Source organism: Myotis lucifugus, unplaced genomic scaffold, assembly GCF_000147115.1.
Source record: "Myotis lucifugus unplaced genomic scaffold, Myoluc2.0 scaffold_89, whole genome shotgun sequence".
Lineage (NCBI taxonomy): Eukaryota > Metazoa > Chordata > Mammalia > Chiroptera > Vespertilionidae > Myotis > Myotis lucifugus.
This window is the reverse complement of record NW_005871137.1, coordinates 947,133-952,974: the sequence shown is the minus strand read 5'-3', so window position 1 is coordinate 952,974 and position 5,842 is coordinate 947,133.

The window sequence follows — 5,842 nt, the reverse complement described above, 5'->3', positions numbered from 1 at the left end:
AAAGCTTTTTACTATCTTTAATGTATTTATAAATTTTTTCAAAAAATCATTTTGGTTTCAAAGTTAAAAAAACACACGTTTAATCTTACCATTAAGTTGAATGAATTAAAATAAAGATTGGCTCTTTCCCAACAGAGGTACTAATTCATCATTAAAATTAATAAAGTTGCCATTAAAAATATTTATTAAGTGCTTGACAAACACAAGGTGATTTCCTGGAATATATATGAAGAAAAAATTAAAATACAACCTAAGGACTTAATGAAATCTTGAAAACTAGAAAGACATTTATTGTTTGTAGGTAAGAGTAATTAATATGCTAAAGCTTTCAGTTCCATTTAAATTAATTCAATCATAAAATAATTTTGATCAAAATATTCCCAAGTCTTTTAAAAACTTGAATAAATGAACTTATCTGGGAAAATAAACGTAGGATACATGGAGTAAAGGAAAAAAGGTATTCTAAGCTGGAAAAAGTCAATGGGCCAAGTTTTATGGGCAGCAATTTGGAAAGGATGCCAGAGGATGATAAGTGGAGACATTTGATGGAACCAACCCAGAGCTCATATAGGACAGAGGAGGATAAGGTTACAAGGACAGAATGGGCTCAGATAGGGAGAACTCTTTATTTTAAACTAAGTATGGGGACGTTCTTCCAAAGGGAAGTGTCTTAAGGGTTTTAAGCCTGGGAATTAAACTTGGAAAAAGCTACTTCAGAGCAGTTCAGCAGTAGTGGATGTGATGGATTGGAAGGGGAAGAGACTCTAAGCAGACAGAATAGTTAGAAGGCTGTTGAAATAATCTATGCATGAAATAGTAAAGACCCAGAACAAAATAATATAATTTATAAATGGAAGGACCTTCAAATCATCTAGTGCAGGGCTTTCAAGCTTTTTAAACAAACAAACAAACAAACAAATAAACAAACAAACCTGTAAGCCATAGTTAAGAAATGTGTTTTAGCCTGGCTGGTGTGGCTCAGTGGTTGAGCATCCACCTATGAACCAGGAGGTCACGGTTTAATTCCCAGTTGGGGCAAATGCCTGGGTTGCAGGCTCGATCCCCAGTAGGGGTCAGCTGATCCATGATTCTCTCTCAATGATGTTTCTATCTCTCTCTTCCTCTCTGAAATCAATAAAAATATATGAAAAAAGAGAAATGTGTTTTATCTACACATACATACATACAAAACAAAACAAAAAAAGTTTAACAGGACAGTATTTATCCTTAGTACTTATGCTGACATTTGACATTTCTTTGCTGCATTCTTTTAAAATTTTAGAAAATGCTGATGGGAACACATTATATTTAAGATTTCCTAATAGGCGGTGACTTGCTGTTTGTAAAACATGGGTGAGGTGCAGCCTCTTTACTTTTCAGGGAGAAACTAATGTATAAAGACACCTAGAGGCTTGCTCAGGCTCTCACTGCTCATGGTTAGAGGCCAGGGCCATGAACTTCCAAGATAACACACTATGATTAGGATGGTAGAAACTGAAAAGTGGGGGGTTTTGAGTCCAAGTTCATTGTCTTGTGAAATCAAAGAATGAAGTCAGGGACAAAAATGGTTGGTGGAACTGAAATTTATTGAGAGGAGCCAGTCCTGGAAAAGGTGCAGCTGGGGTTCCAGGAGCAGGCTAGCATCTAGAGCTTCCTTTCCTGTTACAGTCGGGAGTAGTTCAGCATCCAAGCTAATAAAATCCTAAGAGTCCATGTTTGGAGGCCCACATGGCCATAGCCACGTGGGCACAGGGAGTGCATCTCCTGCCATCAACCCAAGAACCTAATTTGGGTCCCCGGTTTTATTCCCTCCCCCACCATGGTCCCAGTCCCTGTCTATCTAGCTTTCCTTTGTACCACCGTAGAAATAGATCTGATAGTAAGTTTATAGGAGAAACAAGACAAAGGAACTGACTATAAAAAAATCAACATCACCTGAAATTTTATTCCTGGTTAGTTGGGTAAACAGATTTGCCATAAAACTATAGATGTCTAAAGAAGGAACTGTGTTAGGAGAAATATAGTTCACATTGAAAATAAAAGGGCAGAGGGACCTCAAACTGCTCAACAGGCAGGGAGAGCTGCAAAAGTAAGTATTCAAATGAAAAATCTTGTAGGTCATCGATTTGGGAATGGCCAGATGACATTCAACACAATAAATGTATATTGACTACCTTTTCTTTTCATGGCTCTGATATTCAAAGGTAAATAAAATCAGATCCCTGTACACGAGAAGCTCTTATTCAAAAGTTTGTTGATAGGACTACATTTCCTTGGAATTCAGCCACTATTGTTGCAAAATTTCAAAAAAAAATTATTTTCAGTACTTTAAAATTCCTTTTAAAAAACTTTAAAATTTTCATCTTCTACAGTTTGATCCAATAACTTCACACTGGCCTTTATACCAACATGCATTATTTTTTTGAGCAATAATGCATTCATGTGTGTATGTGAGTTCTTTTTTTTCATCCACCAGTACTCTTTCAGGCAAGTTGCCTCTTACCAGATTACCTCTGAAGAGAAACAGCTTTTGACAGGGAAATGAGCAGCTGGGTGGCAGCCTACAGCAACTCTGTTATTTTGCACTGATAGAGCATTTTAATATAAAGGGCTGAAATACAATCTGAAAATAGTTATTCATCACAAACTCCACAAAGCTCGTTAGCATTTAAGCTGTTATATTTGTGGGTTAACTTCTTTTTGGTGCTTCTCTTCCTTTAACAATAATGGTGATGTTCACACTGCCCATTGAAGGAGGAATAAAGGGTGCGGATTTCCACTTAAAGCAGTGGTTCTCAACCTTCCTAATGCTGCGACCCTTTAATTCAGTTCTTCATGTTGTGGTGACCCCCAATTTCATTGTTACAAATTGAACATAATTAAAGCATAGTGATTAATCACAAAAACAATATGTAATAATATATGTGTTTTCTGATGGTCTTAGGTGACCCCTGTGAAAGGGTCGTTCAACCCCCAAAGGGGTCGTGACCCACAGGTTGAGAACCGCTGACTTAAAGAATGTAGTGTAGTGGTGTGTCCCCTGGACATATCTCCAGACATTTTAGGTTGTTAGAGGTTGGAAGGAGTTTGCTTATTACTGGCCTCTAGTAACTAGAGATCAGACAGAGATGCTGTTAAACATTCCCCCAATGCACAGGAAAGCTGCCTCCCCTAACTCCTCCATCACAATAGAGTGTCAACAGCTGATGTTGTTGAGAAAGTGTAAGTGTAAAAACAGAAGAGCGAGCAACATAGAAAGATTTTTATCCCAAAGGCTTCTTTTATGCTCATGTTAGTTTTCCCTATACAATAAACAATTTTGTCTCGGTTAGTTTCATTGACTTCTTGCCTACCACCTGACTCTGATACTGACTCACTCAGTGAGCTCACTTCTGGGAATTCATCTTATAGAAGTAATCTAAAAGGAAGACATCCTCATAGGCATGTTCTTTGCAAAAATAGGGAGCTTCACTGGATAAGATAGCTTGCAGACAAGGCAGAGATGGGAAATTACAGGGGAAGAAACTGAACAGGAGGGAGATTAAGAGCCTAAGTAGAGGGTATAACCATTACAAGAAAGAGGGACACGTTTTTGAGACTAAAGGGAGTAGGTATATAAAAATGTTTTTGTTTTTTTAAAATATATTTTATTGATTTTTTACAGAGAGGAAGGGAGAGGGATAGAGATTTAGAAAAATCGATGAGAGAGAAACATCGATCAGCTGCCTCCTGCACACCCCTTACTGGGGATGTGCCCTTGACCGGAATCGAACCTGGGATCCTTCAGTCTGCAGGCTGACACTCTATCCACTGAGCCAAACCTGTTAGGGCTAAAAATGTTTTTAAGGGAAGCCATTGGGGAATGAGAAAGATTCCCTCTAATGACCCCCACCACTTTAGTAGAGTATAAGAAGCCTCTTGGTTAGAGAGGGCTAGCAGCTTGGGGATCTGATTCAGAAACAGATAATTTGCAGAGATGTTTTTCCCAAATTAAAAATTTAATATAGTTCATTAAAATAAAATACAGTGAAACAAGCTTAGCTTTGTGTTAAATTTTGTTTATATGCAAATTCGCAACTACCATCTTCATGCCAGGATACACTAATATAAAATCATTTTAAAAAATGAATTATGATCACATCCAGAAGTGCAACCCATGTATCAGCTTGGGCTGACACAATTGTTTTTATTTCTAATAAAGACCTTCATTTACTTAAAATGTCACTCCCTAGGTATTCTATTTCTCTTTTAAACATGTAAGACCATTGCTGTAAAAAAAGGAAATTACACTGAATCAAAGCCATTGAAAGTAGTAGTTGGAAACTTGATAGGGCTACAAAGAATCTTAATCTTAAAAATGCAGTAAAATTTGACTCCATCATAATAACCACAAGAGGCAGATCAATATGACTGAGTTAAGGTCTGTTCTATAAATCATCCCTTGTAACCAAAATGGAGAGAGTGAGATGGGAACAGTCTGCTCTGGAATTAGATTCTGATAAAGTTCAGCTCGGGGCTGCGATATGGAGAATAATATGTTGTGTACTGTGGGCAATGGTGCATCTACTGACAAGTCTAACCTAGACATAGAATTTAGGGTTTTGAAGGCATAATTCTCACTCACTATTTGTGTAAAATAACAATAACAATAACCAACATGGAAAACATAAATCACAAACATAAGCTGAAGTTGTATATGTGACTACTAAGTATGAAATTTGGCAATATACATTTATAATGTAAGGGCTGTGTACGTGTTAATGATTTTTATTGCTTAAGTTGCTTAGTTTAGCTAGAAAAAAACATTTATTTGGCATCAACTACATACAAAGTACTGGAATAAGAACTGTAGGTAATTCAAAGATGGAAAAACTGGTCCCTGGCCTCCAAATGCTCAGATGTTGCAGATAGAATAATACAAATACTTTTTGAAATTGTGCATAGCCAGAAGGCTCTGTCAGAATTATTATGAATGTGAAAATAAAATCTTCTTGAAACATGGGCAAAGAAATCTTTATACTCCCATTAGCTATGTAAAAATATAGTGTTAAAGTAATTCTTTCAATGTTTGTTTTTATCTTTATACTAGAGGCCCAGTGCACGAAATTTGTGCACAGGTAGGGTCCCTAGGCCTGGCCGGCGATGAGGGCCGTTCTGTGGGGTGACCAGTGGGGTGATTGGGGGGCCCCTGCTGGCACCCACCTTGGCTAGCCTGGGGCCTGTGGGCTGGGGGCAGCTCTTGTGTTGAGCGTCTGCCCCCTGGTGGTCAGTGCATGTCATAACAACCGGTTGTTCCACCATTTGGTCGATTTTCATATTAGGCTTTTATTATATAGGATAGAGGCCTGGTGCATGAAATTCCTGCACTAAGGGGGGGGGGGTCCCTCAGCCCAACCTGCGCCCTCTCACAGTCCGGGACCCCTCACTCCTTACCACCCGCCTGCTCATTCCTTACCACTCGGCTCGCTGCTCCTTAGTGGCAGGCTCCTTAATGCTTGGCTCACTGCTCCTTAGCACTGCTGTGGAGGCAAAAGAGGCTCCCGCCACCACCACTGCACTCGCCAGCCATGAGCCCGGCTTCTGAGTGGTGCTTCCTCTGTGGGAGTGCACTGACCACCAGGGGACAGCTCCTGCATTGAACATCTGCCCCCTGGTGATCAGTGCTCATTATAGCGACTGGTTGTTCTGGTCATTCCGCTGTAATGGTCACTTAGGCTTTTATTATATAGACTAGAGGACAGGTGCACGAAATTCACGCATGGGGGGGGGGTCCCTCATCCTGGACTACACCCCCTCCAATCCAGAACCCCTCACGGGATGTCCGACTGCCGGTTTAGGCCCG